The sequence below is a fragment of the Salmo trutta genome, chromosome 16 (genome assembly GCF_901001165.1).
Source record: "Salmo trutta chromosome 16, fSalTru1.1, whole genome shotgun sequence".
NCBI classification, from domain to species: domain Eukaryota; kingdom Metazoa; phylum Chordata; class Actinopteri; order Salmoniformes; family Salmonidae; genus Salmo; species Salmo trutta.
In genome coordinates, this window is record NC_042972.1 from 39899666 (window position 1) to 39916488 (window position 16823).

At 43.5% G+C, this 16823-nt stretch overlaps 1 protein-coding gene across 1 annotated transcript in view; it reads left to right on the forward strand.

Moving 5' to 3' along the window:
- The first annotated feature begins 12316 nt into the window (after positions 1 to 12316).
- LOC115150750 (polyhomeotic-like protein 2) overlaps positions 12317 to 16823 on the forward strand; it is a 45229-nt gene continuing 40722 nt past the window's right edge. The window contains exon 1 of the mRNA XM_029694370.1: positions 12317 to 12564. The gene's annotated coding sequence lies outside the window, so the exon portion shown is untranslated. The remainder of the gene's footprint in view (positions 12565 to 16823) is intronic.

Genomic DNA, 16823 nt, shown 5'->3' on the forward strand with positions numbered 1-16823 from the left:
GGAAGAGCCCAGACCACTGCTCTCGTGGGGGATGACGGCGGAGGAAGAGACGGAGATGAGGCAGTTGATTGAGGACCTGCAGAGGGAAGATCTGGAGGAGGAGCCATGGTATGCGGAGATGCGCGCTGTGTCGCCAGTGCGCCCGCACAGCCCGGTGCGTCCGGTGGACATGCCCAGCACATGCCGTGCTAGGATGGGCATCCAGCCAGGACGAGTGGCTAAACCGGCTCCACGCTTCAGTTCACCAGTGTGTGTTCACAGTCCTGTCTGGCCCGTTCCTGTTCCCCGCACCAAGCCCACGGTGCGTGTCCACAGGCCTGCCCGGCCCGTCCCTGCTCCCCGCACCAAGCCATGGGAAGCGGAGTTGCGCGCTGTGTCGCCAGTGCGCCCGCACAGCCCGGTGCGTCCGGTGGACATGCCCAGCACATGCCGTGCTAGGATGGGCATCCAGCCAGGACGAGTGGCTAAACCGGCTCCACGCTTCAGGTCACCAGTACGTGTTCACAGTCCTGTCTGGCCCGTTCCCGCTCCCCGCACCAGGTTAGTGGTGCGTGTCCCCAGTCCTGTCCGGCCCGTCCCTGCTCCCCGCACCAGGTTAGTGGTGCGTGTCCCCAGTCCTGTCCGGCCCGTCCCTGCTCCCCGCACCAGGTTAGTGGTGCGTGTCCCCAGTCCTGTCCTGCCCGTCCCTGCTCCCCGTACCAGGTTAGTGGTGCCTGTCCCCAGTCCTGTCCGGCCTGTCCCTGCTCCCCGCACCAGGTTAGTGGTGCGTGTCCCCAGTCCTGTCCGGCCCATCCCTGTTCCCCGCACCAAGCCCACGGTGAGTGTCCACAGTCCTGTCTGGCCCGTTCCTGTTCCCCGCACCAAGCCCACGGTGCGTGTCCATAGTCCTGTCCGGCCCGTTCCTGTTCCGGTCGACGGCTCCGCTCCGGAGCCTGAGCATGCCGCTCCACAGTGGTCCAGTCCGGGCCAGCGGGGTAGGGTTAAGGTGAAGGCGGGGGAAAGAACACGCCCGGGGCCAGAGCCTCCACCGAGGGTGAGGCGCCCACCCGGGTCCCCCCCCCTAATAGACTTAAGTTTGGTGCGCCGGGAGTACGCACCGTTGGGGGGGGGGGGGGGGGGGGTTCTGTCACGCCCTGACCAGGTGAACTCCGGTATTTTGGGTCAGGGTGTGTCATGTTGGGTATTTTTCCTTGGTTTGTTTTATGTTTACGTTTTAGCCTTGTGTTGGCTCTAGGTGGGTAATTTCTATGTTGGGTTCTGTCAATTCCCAATCAGAGACAGCTGTCGCTAATTGTCTCTGATTGGGATCACATTTAAGTTGCTGTTTTCCCCACGCTGTTTGTGGGGTGTTGTCTCTTTGTCCGAGCAGTTAACGTATCGGCATCTTTTCTTGTTTTGGTGTACTTGTTATTCCAGTGTGTTGAATAAACATGTGTTCGCTCCCAGCTGCGCTTTGGTCCGCTTCCTCATTACCTGACGCCGAACGTTACAGGCAGACATTAAAATGACACTATAAGCCTAGATCAGATTGGTGTGGCATCATATAAGAAATGCCATGTTTACTTTTTTCTTTGGGAAGTGCCTCAGGTTTCTTGTAAACTCTAGAGCAGTTTCGGAAACAGGTGGCCGGCGGGCCAAAACCAGCCTAAGAGTGATTTATTTTGGCCCCCAATGTAAAAAATACAAATAAAAACATTTTAGTTTTGGGTAAAAAAAAAGACAGGAATTCAGCAACAACAAAAAATCTTTTAGGAAATATGTTCCCAAGTATACCCACAAATAAAAAAAAGAGATATGTGATCAAGATCCACAGATGACGCAATCTCTATTGCACTACATACTGCCCTCTTCCACCTGGACAAAACGAATACCTACAGAATGTAAGAATGCTGTTAACTGACTAAAGCTCAGCATTCAACACCATAGTCCCCTCCAAGCTCCTCACCAAGCTCAGGACCCTGGAACTGAACTTCTCCCTCAGCAACTGGATCCTAGACTTACTGGCGGCCACCCGCAGGCAGTGAGGGTATAGGAAACAACACATCTGCCACACTGATCATCAACATGGATGCCCCTCAGGGGTGTGTGCTTAGTCCCCTCCTGTACACCCTGTTCAACCACGACTCCAAAACCATCATCAAGTTTGCGGATGACACAACGGTGGTAGGACTGATCACCAATGACAATGAGGCAGCCTATAGGGAGGTGGTCAACAACCTCTCCCTCAATGTCAGCAAGACAAAGGAGCAGATTGTGGACTACAGGATATGGAGGGGCAAGCATGACCCCATCCACATCGATAGGCTGTGGTGGAGTGGGCCGAGAGGTTCAAGTTCCTCGGTGTCAACGTCCCTAAGGAATGAACATGGTCCACACACACCGACACAGTTGTGAAGAGGGCACAACAGTGTCACATCCCTCAGGAGGCTGAAAACATTTGGCCGTCAGATCGTCAAAAAGTTCTACAGCTGCACGATTGAGAGCATCTTGGCTGTCTGCATCACCGCTTGGTATGATAAGTGTAAGGCACCTGACCGCAAGGCGCTACAGAGGGTGGTGAGTACGGCCCAGTACATCACTGGGCCGAGGTCCCTGCCATCCAGGACCTCGAAACCAGGCTGTGTCAGAGGAAGGCCCTAACGTTTTTCAAAGACTCCAGCCACCCAAGCCATAGACTGTTCTCTCTGCTATCACATGGCAAGAGGTACCAGTGCACCAAGTCTGGAATCAACAGGACCCTGAAGAGCTTCTACTCCCAAGCCATAAGATTTCTAAACAAGACTGCTAAATAGATAATCAAATGGCTACCTGGACTAGCTGCACTGACCATTTTTTGCACTAACTCCTGCACAGACTCTATGCACACACACCGGACTATACCCACACACTCAAACATACTTACACTGACACCCTAACAAACACACACAATATGCACACTGATGCCACACACACTCACACACACTTTCACACTCACCACATACTGTATGCTGCTGCTACTGTCGCTTATCTATCCTGTTGCCTAGTCACTCAGCCTTATCTCATAGACTAGATGTTACATAGTAAATGTAATTAGTATGATATGTTACATTTGGTATGGTTACATAAGACAGAAGGTTACTTAAGGCGAACACAAAAGTAGGGTGGATGGGTTGGTGTATAATGTAAATTTCTAGCAACCCAAAGGTTGCGTGTTTGAATCTCATCACGGACGACTTTAGCTAATTAGCAACTTTGCAACTAATCACTGCTTGTTAGCTACTTTGCAACTACTTAATATGTTACCTAACCCTAACCGTAACCCTTTAACCTAACTCCTAATCCTAACCTTAACCCGAACCTTAACCCCTAACCCCTAGCCTAGCTAATGATAGCCACCTAGCCAACATTAGCATTTTCCACCTAAACTCAGCAAAAAAAGAAACGTCCCTTTTTCAGGACCCTGTCTTTCAAAGATATTTCGCAAAAATCCAAATAACTTCACAGATCTTCATTGAAAGTGTTTAAATAGTATTTCCCATGCTGGTTCAATGAACCATAAACAATGAATGAACATGCACCTGTGGAACGGTCGTTAAGACACTAACAGCTTACAGACGGTAGGCAATTAAGGTCACAGTTATGAAAACTTAGGACACTAAAGAGGCCTTTCTACTGACTCTGAAAAACACCAAAAGAAATATGCCCAGGGTCCCTGCTCATCTGCGTGAATGTGCCTTACGCATGCTGCAAGGAGGCATGAGGACTGCAGATGTGGCCAGGGAAATAAATTGCAATGTCCGTACTGTGAGACCTCTGAGACAGCGCTACAGGGAGACAGGACGGACAGCTGATCGTCCTCGCAGTGGCAGACCATGTGTAACAAGACCTGCACAGGATTGGTACATCCGAACATCACACCTGCGGGACAGGTACAGGATGGCAACAACAACTGCCCGAGTTACACCAGGAATGCACAATCCCTCCATCAGTGCTCAGACTGTCCGCAATAGGCTGAGAGAGGCTGGACTGAGGGCTTGTAGGCCTGTTGTAAGGCAGGTCCTCACCAGACATCACCGGCAACAACGATGCTTATGGGCACAAACCCACCGTCGCTGGACCAGACATGACTGGCAAAAGTGCTCTTCACTTACGAGTCGCGGTTTTGTCTCACCAGGGGTGATAGTCGGATTCATGTTTATCGTCGAAGGAATGAGCGTTACACCGAGGCCTGTACTCTGGAGCGGAATCGATTTGGAGGTGGAGGGTCCGTCATGGTCTGGGGCGGTGTGTCACAGCATCATCGGACTGAGCTTGTTGTCATTGCAGGCAATTTACGTAGTGGATGATGGACATCCACAAATTAATACATACCATGTGTGACGACTCTCCCACTCTGTCTGCTGAATTATTTTTCTTTGCTCTTGTTTTCCTTAATAGGATGTCGGTGGGCGGAGCTGGGAGGGTCGTTATTCCTTATCTCCACATTGTCTCCCTTTTTGTTACGGGCTTCAAGCCGGTTCGTGACACATATGAAACGTAACGTGGAGTGTCCTGGCTTTACATTTACTATGTTACGTCTACTCCTGAGTCTAGGTTGCAGCAGTCACTTTACCCCTACCTCAACTAGCATACTTTGTACCCTTGCACATCGACTCAGTACTTGTACTCCCTTTATAGCCATGTTATTTTTACTCGTTATTGTTATTCCTTATTCACTGTGTATTTATTCTTCATGTCACTACTTCTATTTTTTATTTTATTTTGTTTCTTTATCTTTAACTCTGCATTTGTCACGTCCTGACCAGTAAAGGGCTTATTTGTTATTGTAGGTTGGTCAGGACGTGGCAAGGGGTATTTGTTTAGAGTGTTTAGGGGTTTGTTATATTATGTGTTCATGTAGAAGGGGTATTTGTTTAGAGTGTTTCGGGGTTTGTTATATTATGTGTTCATGTAGAAGGGGTATTTGTTTAGAGTGTTTCGGGGTTTGTTATATTATGTGTTCATGTAGAAGGGGGTATTTGTTTAGAGTGTTTAGGGGTTTGTTATATTATGTGTTCATGTAGAAGGGGTATTTGTTTAGAGTGTTTCGGGGTTTTTTGGGCTATGTGTTTATGTAGAGGGGTGTTGGTTTAGAGTGTACCGGGGGTTTAGGTTCTAGGTTAGTGTATTCTATGTTAGTTCTAGGTTGTTTACGTCTATGTTCAGTTTATTGATTTGACCTTCAATTGGAGGCAGCTGTTACTCGTTGCCTCTGATTGAAGGTCCTATGTATAGGGGTTGTTTTGTATGGGGTATTGTGGGTAGTTGCATAGCTTTGTGTTTAGCCTGCATCATGTTCGTTTGTACGGTTTTCGTGTTCAATAAAGTAAATATGAGCACTCAACCCGCTGCGCCTTGGTCCATCCATTACGAGGACCGTGACAGCATTGTTGGAAAATGACCAGGAAAGTAGCCTAAGCATTTCACTCTTAGTCTCCACCTGTTTACCAATGTGACTGATAGCCAAAAATGTGATTTGTGTTTCAATGTAATCAAGTTGTGAAATTATTGTTATTTTCAAATACAATCTCTGTTTGGGCTTAGTTGTGGTCAATTTGCAGTGTACAAATGATTATGTTCCGCCCCCCTGCTATATGCTCCAACAAAAATCGGTCCACGGCTGAATCTAGTTGCCTACCACACTGCTCACGTTATGTGCAATGTTTATATCCCATGATAAGTGTTTTTATCCCATGATATCCCATGATAACAGTGTTTTTATCCCATGATATCCCATGATAACAGCGTTTTTATCCCATGATATCCCATGACAAGGATGCAGGACAGGGAGAGTACTGTGAACATTCATATCAAGCTAGTTAGAGAAATGTCAATGAATGTTTCATGTCTTTCGACCTGTCCCCAAATTAATATAGTTGGTTCAGAGTTCGTTTTGATATTTCAACCGACGTGTCTTGGATCACGTCTGGTGTGGATGTACAAAATCAACATGCGCACGTCTACACAGCATGTACCCCTGCTCTAGAGTCTGCAAGGAATGGGCCAAACCACCACATCAAAGCCAACAGTTGCAGCACTGCTGTAGCGTTCAGCCTGGGCGGTTCCTGTTCACTCACCTCAGGTGAACTCATTGTTTGCATTCACAACACTCCCATTCCACTGAACCAGACGGAGCAGTGCTGCACATTAATATCATTTGTATTTGAGGATGAACATTGAGTATTTGTCCCTAATGGGCACTGTAAATTTGACAGCGCAAATCCTTTTTATTTGTATTGGATGTCGAGGGATTGTGGTAATGAATGTGTGCACTGTGAAAGGTCATTCAAGCACACCTCAAATGAGGCAGACACCCCATCTCCTAAGCTGCTCGTTGCAAACCTAGTGGGGCTTACAGCTCATGTGCAGGCCAGGGCTGAGGCTCAGACAAGGCCCAGAGTAGGACCCTGCGAATCTATGCCTGGAGAGTGAAAGGTTCTCACTGTTTGTGTGGCTGTCGAAAGGCCTGACAGGCAGCTACTACTAGAGGATAGACAGGATATACATTTTGGACTGTTGTTTATTGATGTTCTATAGTATGAAATGTACAGGATAGCCCTACATCTGACAGCAAAGTGCTCTTTTACACACCAACTAGAATGTTGTTTTTTTCAAACCATTCCCATGAGAACACAGTGAAAACTTTTGAAGCTTTGTACTAAATATACAAATATCCTTCCTCACAACACAGCCAAACTCCCTAAAAATATAAACATTCAAGAGGACACATTGAAGAAGTATGCAACAATGAAGAACAAACTGAGAATTTCTAGCACAAACATGGAAACTTAGGTCCAAGTGGCAACTCCAAAGCCACTCCCAAGCCCTTTCATTCAGGAACATTCAAAAAAGCATAACGAGGCGGGCAGAGTCACTTTAAAGCATAAATAAATAATTTGAGGATAAACCAGAAAGACCGTCTATTCAGGAAACAACCACATATACTGTAGAGCGTGTTACTTCAGGAATTCTCATTGTTCAAGATAACATTTAGCCATGTCCTCCCTACCATCTATTTTTAAACCCCTTTGAGAATATCCAGACTGAATAACACTGAGATGACTGACTCACCCAGCAGAGAGGAAAGCTTTTAGTCCTGATTTTTGTCAATATAGTATTTAGTCACAAGTGAATTTATAGTGTTTATGGTTTTCAGCTGGCCAAGCAAGCGTAGAAAGCTGTTTGATTCTTATTATTGCATCTTTGCTCACACAAATCCACATGACATGGTCTTTGTCCTTCGTTGCTTTCCTTCCTTTTTTTGCTTTCTAAAAGGTCATTCTTATTTTGATCTTTTGAATGTCTTTTGCAAAACAGCAACATTGTATTTGTTGGATTCATAAAGTAGTACCATAGTTAAAACGAGTCCAGTTTTTACTTGCTTTAAGTGGACTCCAGTGCGAGTTTCATGGATGCCACTATATGGATGTTGACCTAACAGTATGCTTTTTTTTCAGTAACGCATTCCTGCAGTGAGTCTATCAGTCAATGAAAGATTCATTTTGAGAATTATAACTCACTGGGCCCAACAAACCCTCTATGTCAGTATGACCAAGATGAAATCTGTGGTCAGAAGCTGTTAGTAACATATTGGCTCCCCCTTGTGGACCAAAACACGTCCAATGTCCTTAACCAAAGTATGAACAGCAACAGACAGACATTTTTTTATCTGATCAAACCAAAGACATGTTGCTCAAATTATTAACATTAACAGTTTTTCTTCCTATTAAAAGTAACCAATTTCCATGTAACTTTTGCCATACAGGAATAATAGTCACATCTGGATACATTATTTAAGAGACGTTAACCTCTGAGTTCTTCTGGACTGGGGACGACGGTAGTACAGTAAAGTAGTATAGCGTAGTGTAATAGTCTAGTGAAGTAGTATCTGTTTGTCCTTTGGTAACCTCTCAGACTGTCCCCCCGCTGTCCATCCCCTAACACGCATTTCAAACACTTTGCGTCCTGCCAGAAGACCTCACACCTATCTGACTAAACTCAACTCCACGGTGAAGGAAGTTTCTGATGAACTACACCAACAACGTTGAGTAGAGACCAGGCTTTGTGGAATTCAGGTCCGACTACATCGATTCGACTAAGGTTAATACTTTTAAAAAATATATATATATGAAACGCCTACCTTGTACCTATGTTTGTCCTCTGTAGTTGCATGCCTATCTTTGTTTGCTGAAATTAACACTTTTTCAAAATCAATACTTTGCTCGTTTCTGTTTCTCGAAAATGGCGAGAATGTGCATGTGCCTAGGTCTCCAAATGCTCATTGTCCAATCAAATCACACAATCTAAGCCTACGTCATCTGAGATTCAGTTGGCACATGCACATTCTGCAGATTTGCCATTTTCGGGAGTCTATGAAGAATTGACCATGTGTCAATCGATATAGTCAGAGCTGAATTCCACAAAGCCGGATCTTTGCTCAACTCCGTTGGTGTGGTTCAGCAGAAACATTGTTCACCATGGAGTTGAGTTTAGTCAGATACCTCACACCCAGCTTTCACAAAGCTCCCAGCCAACACAGTGCCACCTCTAACTAAGCTGTCTTTACAGCCAAAGCCAAAAGGGCCATCTTTTACAGGTGTGATGATTGATCGTTTGTCATGTACTGTGTAGTGGTAGTCCTCAGCTACCATGCAACTTCAAACCTTAGTGTCGTGAAATAATATAATGTTGTGATGTTACTCAGACTGTTGTTCATTTTCTTGATAGAATGCAGAGCCCTGTCATGTCCATAATAATCATTACTTATTGTCATCATCAAAATTACATTCATCATCATCCAGTTTGGTAGCTAACAACATTGCATTAACATGTTGTTACATATAATTTAGTAATTGCGTTGTAATAGCATAGTGATGGAGTTCAGCAGTTTTGATACATTAATGGAATAAGATATTAAGTTTATAGGTCTATTTCTATAAGGACTAACTTGTAAATGCTGTATATTTACAGGCTCTATGACCTGGCCATGTAGCTGGCCATTTAGTAGCAACCTTGACCCTCCATGCCAGACAAGATTACTGCTTGAGTTTGAGTTTATTTTATTTTTACAGGGACAGTGCACATTAATCAACGTTTCTGTCTGCAACACATTGCCAGGTGAGAGCAGGAGCTTACTCTGGGGTAACCTGCAGAGCCAAAATATATATGCTATGAGGACAGCACTGCCCATTTTAGTTTGATGGGTGATGCACAGTGACCAACAGACATGTCAAACTGACTGGCATGGTCAGAGTGGAATTCTGACTAGCAGAGCTCACAGTGAGTTCAGGCCAAATGTTTTTACACGCCCATATCAACTTCTGTTACAGTTGTAACCTATACTAACCAGTCAAATATGTCTGGTATGTACTATACATACAGTACATTATTTCTGTTTTCATACCAAACAATTATCTTATTACAGGAATGCAAGCCTTGTCCCTCATCATTGACTCTCTCCTATCAACACAGTGTAGGGCTGTACTTTGTTTCCGGATTCTTACGCTACCTCAGAAATATTGTTTAATGAATTTCTCCAGCTTTTCTTTTGTCACGCTGATCTATTTGACACTTATTCAATAAAGCATGCATCACTCATGCGTCACCCTTTAGCTAATGCACTATAATAGTTGAAAGATATTCACTTTAAAGTAACAAGTTCCATTAAACTAACAAGTTCCTAAAAGTCTATCTACCCTATATTGTAATATAAGTAGCCTACATTGACAAAAGTAGAAGTATAAATGGCCTACCGTTGCACAATGAAATAAGGAGGCGCTTACCTCAGTAACGTATGGCCCCTTCACCAAGGCTGTTTTCTCGGTGGAGATGATCTGCATCTGTTTAACCCCATTGATAACAGTCATCCTCAAGTCTCTGTTATGACAACAATAGATACAACAGAAAGACCATCTGTTATAGGAGAGTACAGAAACAGTCTTCTGAATCTATGATCCTGGTGGGAAAAGAGAGACGAAAAGAGGAAAAAGAAAGTTAGCGAATGTCAGTCAGTCCCAGCCTTCCACAGATGGCTCACTTATCTACAAGAGTCCCTCTTTCTCTCCTCTCTTCTCATCACCTGACGCACTAATGCTATGAAGCTGTTAGCTTTTCAGGGAGACTGTCAGCCCATCATGGGGTTTCAGCCATTTTCACTATATACAAGGCCATTCAGTGAACATGTGGCAGTAAGTATCTCAGGTTTATTAATTGAATTAACAACTAGGCCACCTCTCAAATCTGTGAGAGCAGACTGAAGATAGTGTGCCTCAGAGATGGCATTTTAAGACTTCATAGCTCGAGCTATGAAGTCGTAAGATACCATCTCTGAGGCACACTATCTTCAGCCATTTTTATCATATTTTGTTTGTATTATGTTGATTTTTATTTTCTGCTTTTGTTTGGTTATGTGTTCCATGTAGATTTAATGTAATCATTGTAGAGATAGGGTAGCACATCCTGATTAATGCAGCTTATTTTTCCACCAGCAGGTGGCTGAATTATTTTGATTACAGAGATGGTGTGATCCTTGCTGCAGCTCATTTCATATGCAATGAGCCCATTCTCTAAGAACTCCTCACATCTGGTCAACAACAGTACCACAACACAGAATCTGTTAATTTTTAAATGTTTTATTATAATAACATGTTATTCTAACTCTTCTACTCACAACAGTATATATAAACACATCCATGTCGGTTTAGTTTCAGATCTAGGACTACATATATATTCCTATATATGGGTAGCAGTTGTTGCTCAGGGTTAACTGCCTCGCTCAAGGGCAGAACAGCAGATTTCTTTCACCTTGCCGGCTCAGGGTTTCGAACCAGAGACCTTTCGGTTACTGGCCCAACGCTCTTAACCGTTACGCTACATGCCACTGAGGGAACCATCATTAATATTTCATTATGATTCTCATGAATAATACACACTCCATTATTGTTCATGATATGGTGTAAACATGAGTTTTGAGACTCACTCTAGTCAGCCAGAATGGTGTATTGAACACACCTCATCATGGTTCATTTGAGATACTGTATTCTATTGCATTATCCTGCTGCCTGACTTTTCAGCTCATAATAACGGGTCTTTTGGGAATAACCAAGTTCCTGGAACGTCCTGCCTATGAAGGTTCTGGGAGCTGGGTATCAAGGGGGCTATGAAAGACCAGATAATTAACTCATGGTCCAACCAAATAAGTCATATTCTGATAAATTATTCAGCATTTGCAAGCCAATGAATACACTTCCTCCTCATGTTACAGGAAACACAATAGGGGCTCCCTGAAACATTAGCAATTCATCTAGTCTATGTCCATAGTATTATCATAGGTACAAATTTTGCCTCAGCCCCACGATTCAAAGTTGATGGATAAGGCTTTGATGCATTTTTTAGAAAGGTAGAAAATTACATCTTTAGAACATTTTAGATTTTTGAGAAATAGCCTGTCTGTCCCTTGGAGACACAAACACAATCACACACAAACACAATGATCATGTACAATACTTGCTGTTCTGAAGCTGACTATAATACATGTTACTTTTAGCAGTAGCTTGCATGGGGGGGGGGGGGGGGGTTGATGAATAGAAAATGAGATTCAGAAATGTTGTTTGGGTTAATGAGAGAAAAATTATGGAAAATCTGGCAACTGTTCAAGCTCACTGAGGCTTCAAATTGGTGTCTGATGGTACACAGCCCCCTGAGGTCAAGGATAAGGTTCTGTGCCACACATGCCCCATAATGAGGTTTCCAAAATAAATGAAATTTTATGGCCACATATGGACTATTACATCTGTGACCAATCAACATTGCCCCAGAGCCACAGAGCCGAGTGCATTTTCATGCACTGTATTTATGATAGCCCTGACATTTGAATAAATTTGCATGCATTGCAGCCCCTACACTCTGACATATAACATGGGGTTGCACCCCTTCCCCCACCCCTGAATTCTACCTTGGACGAGTATTGCCATAATTTAGTGGAAGACAATAGCAGTTCGCATGTAATTGGGGTTTTATATGATCATTTTTAAAATGCCAATTTTGACTTATTTTTTCAGAATTGATGCTGACCTCATTAGATGAGATATTTAACAATGCAACATTCTTTTCTTTTTTGCTCTCCCTTTCTTTTTGATCATACGGTATTTTCAAACACTGCGCTGTCTACATAGCTACCAATTTAAAGGCATGAGCCAATAAAAACCGGACAAGGGTTAAATCCCTATGTGTTGCTATGGAGACCATGACAGGTTCCGTAGTACGGATTTGACAGGCGCATGGAAGGGTACCGGAGGGACCGGGTCTGAAAGGGAAGGGGGAGTGCCAAAGAGGTACACGTTCTGTCCATTGGGTGAATACATGTCACATGTTCTATTTCGGAACGCTAATGCATAGATTTTTTTTCTCACACCCCTGCTCCTCAGCTCGCGCTGGTTTATTCCAAGTGTATCGTATTCAACAATATCCAGTAATGGTGTAGCTAGAATAACAGGAAAGGAGCACGAGAGTATTTCCAAGCAGGGAAGTACAAGGCCTTCGTGGAAGGTATGGCAACAACATTTTATTTCGTTATGAAAGGCCGTTCTTGGCCTCGGTCTTCTAGTTGTACTTCTGCGGTCAATGACCGTGTTTGTCTGAGCATGTGCATGCTAGTCGGGAGGGACCTTTTTTGAGCTGACAGCAACCTTCCGTGTCTGACTGACAGAGCTGGCTGGCTAACATTAGTAGCTACTAGCTAGCTAGACAAGAGGAACTTCAGTGCATGCGTGCAATAAACAGGAACACGCATCAGTTAGAAGGCCTACACGGAACTATTTTGTGGATTAGATTAAAAAAGGAATTGGTTTTTAAAAACACATGCAAGGATCAGTTAGCTGGTGCTCAGCTCTTTGCATGCTCCTTTGCATGGGCTGCACATTTACGAACACAGCGCTTCCCTCCCTGGACACTTTTGGAGGGGATAGGTTGGTGCCTTTTGAGACTGTGTCCCTTGAGTCACGACCCCAAGGTCGTGATGGGGAGGGGTTGGTTATTTTGACAAGTGCAGCATGTCTGAACTAGAGGCCTTAACGGGTCCAAAACGTTGGGAAATGGACCTGGGGCTATCCCATCCGGACCCAATATGCATAAATTTATAATTTTTTAAATATAGAGACCCGTTCCCGAACGGACCCAAGGACAACCAGACCTGGTCAGACCCGTTTCGATCCAAGTGAGGGAAGCAGCAGAAAAGTCAATTTTGAAGCTAGTTTATTAACTGGAGTTGTTAAAGCATGAGGTAGAGCAAGGTTGTGAGTGTGAGCTGTCATAGGTTATGTGTCATCCAATAGGATTAACATTACTACTGGTCTTGCCTGCATGAAACCGGGAGAAGCTAGTTAAGCTAGCTAGGTAGGCTAATTGAGGCTGCATGCGCATTCTCGTCCAACAGTTACAAACCACATCTCCATTCAGAATATAAAGTTGCAGCCTACCTGTTGGCTCTTCGTCATTGTCTGCTAAATGACGTAAATGTAAAAATTAACTGATTAGATATCTTCTAACTTTTGTCCCACACAGAGGCTCTATGACTGTAGCCTCTTTGGTAACTTATGATTGACCAACAACAAGCAGCATAAATTATACTTTTTCTTTCTTGCAGAAGTCATGTTCAGATCTGTATTGGTCCTTCCGGACAAGTCAGTTAAAATTACACATTCCCGTGACAGGTGACATTATTTCAAATTCTGGATCCAGACCCCCATGGGTCCTGGATCGGGTCTTGAGTGTTCGGGTACAGGTGGATCCGTGTAGACCTCTAGTCTGAATGTTCATTGTAGTTACAGGCTCTTATAGTGCCCTTGGCTCTTTCAGTGACCCAAATGAGACCAACAAGATAGGCTACATGACTACCCCACCACTCGGTTCAATGTGTATGTGCATATTACATACAGTAACTTCAGAAAGCATTCATACCCCTTGACTTATTCCACATTTTTGTTTTTACAGCCTGAAATCAAAATGGACTAAATATATATTTTTTCTCACCCATTAACACACAATATATTTGCATCTTATTATTTTTTTTATTCTTCCAGCTCTGTCAAGTTGCTTGTGATCATTGCTAGACAGCCATTTTCAAGTCTTGCCATAGATTTTCTAGACGATTTTCAAGTCTTGCCCTAGATTATCTAGACGATTATAAGTCAAAACTGTAACTAGGCCACTCAGGGAAATTACATGTCTTGGTAAGCATCTCCAGTGTATATTTGGCCTTGTGTTTTAAGTAATTGTCTTGCAGAAAGGTTAATTTTTCTCCCAATGTCTGTTGGAAAGGAGACACAGTTTTTCTTCTAGGATGTTGCCTGTGCTTAGCTCTATTGTTTCTTTTTATCATAAATAACTCCCTAGTCCTTGCCAAGCATACCCATAACATGATGCAGCCGCTGCTATGCTTGAAAATATGAAGTGGTACTCATGTTAGTATTGTGGAGTAACTACAATTTTGTTGATCCATCCTCAGCTTTCTCTTATCACAGCAATTAAACTCTGTAACTGTTTTTAAAGTCACCATTGGCCTCATGGTGAAATCCCTGTGCGGTATCCTTCCTCTCTGGCAAATGAGTGAGTAAGGATGCCTGTATCTTTGTAGTGACTGAATCTAGGCCTATTCATACACCATCCGAAGTGTAATTAATAACTTCACCATACTTAAAGGGATATTCAATGTCTGCTTTTAATTTAAATTTTTTTACCCATCTATCAATGGGTGCTCTTCTTTGCGAGGCATTGGAAAACCTCCCTGGTCTTTGTTTCAAATTGACTACTCAACTGAGGGACCTTTACAGATAATTGTGTGTGGGGTACAGAGATGAGGTAGCTGTGAGACAATAATTTTAAACACTACTATTGCACACCGTCCATGCAATTTGTGACTTGTTAATCCATTTTTTACTCCTGAACTTATTTATGCTTGCCATAACAAAGGGGTTGAATACTTATTGCCCCAAGACATTTCAGCTTTTCATTTTGTATTAATTTGTAAACATTTCGAAGAACATAATTCCACTGACGTAATGGGATATTGTGTGTATGCCAGTGACACAAAATCTCAATTTAATTCATTTAAAATTCAGTCTGTAACACAACAACATTTGGAAAAAGGTGTAAATACTTTCTGAAGGCACTATACCAATAGTCACTATGTTAGCTGTCAAACTGGAAGATAAGTATGCTCAATTACAGTGAAGCGCTTAGAATTTCCTCAAGGCTTTTGAGGTTAATTGTACTGGGACTCTTTTATTGCTCAGTATGACTGAAAATTGTTATGGCTAGAGTATCTCCCCTTGGACCCCAGGTCACAGTGCTCTGGGAGAATCATTCGGAGTAGTGTGTTCAAATAGTACATTCTCAATTTACAGTCATACCCATCATAGTGTGTGTTAGTGGCAGGTTGGCATTTATTGAGATGACTCATACTGGAAGCAGCTCTGCAGTGGTCACTAGCTGGCACAGCCACAAAGTCAAAATCAGATTTGAACCTTATTCCTAACCTTAACCACACGCCTAACCTTAAATTAAGACCAAAAAGCACATGTTTGTTTCTATGAATTTTTACGATATAACCAATTTAGCATTTGCAGCTTGCCCATCCAGTGGAAACGGCTTAGTTCTGCCTCAAACTTCTGTGTGTGTGTGATTCTCAACACACTCACATTACCCAACCTAATCGGCTGTTCAGATTTCAGAATATTTGACCACAACATGCTATTGGTCAAGGCACTGATTCAGTTGCATTCAAGGCTTCTGAAAGACTATTGAACGATGCAAATCTATGCTATTGGCATAAAGTGGCATTATTTTTATGGTTTAGAGCCTAATCTGTAAATAAGCAGGAGGGGGCACTGACCTTACCCCTTGGCTTGCCCTTGTCCCACCCATAATGCCTCATCAAATAGTTGTATTTATTTACCTCCTTATATAGAGCTAATCCTTTACCACAGAGATCATCATTTTGGGGCGGCAGGTAGCCTAGTGTTTGGGCCAGTAACTGAAAGGTTGCTGGATCAAATCCCCAAGCTGACAAGGTAAAAATCTGTCGTTCTGCCCCTGAACAAGGCAGTTAACCCATTGTTCCCCAGTAGGCTGTCATTGTAAATAAGAGTTTGTTCTTAACTGACTTGCCTAGTTAAATAAAGTAAAAAATAAAATCCCCACAGGGAAGAGACCTGGTCACAGGGGGATTGGTTTCTGCAGACTTTAGCTGTATGAACCCACCAGCCTAGGCCTCTTGTCTTCTACCAGGGAATACCGATTATGCCTGGCCCTCCACTGCATCCCAGGGAAAGAGGGATAATTAAAGACTGTTGCTGTCATGGCAGTCTGGGCCCCTTTGTGGATGGACGCTTGGCGTTAGTTTGAACCAGGAGTGTCAGTGAGTGTCTGCTGGCTTGTAACTGCAAAGTAATCTTTTCTCATCCACGACTAAAGGTATAGGTCCCGTGTGGCTCAGTTGGTAGAGCGTGGTGTTTGCATCGCCAGGGTTGTGGGTTCGATTCTCACGGGGGACCAGTACGGGGGAAAAAATGTATGAAATGTATGCATTCACTACTGTAAGTCGCTCTGGATAAGAGCGTCTGCTAAATGACAAAAAATGTAAATGTGAAATGTAAACAAGATTAGTTGCCGATTTCACTTTATTGACTGAAACTAGAGTTAGTTCAAAGTAAGCAGTGAGACAGTTCATGTCTAAGGGCAGGCTAGCCTATATTCACCATTATGACACTGAGGTGTCACAGCACATTGTGTCCCAGCGCAAACATTTC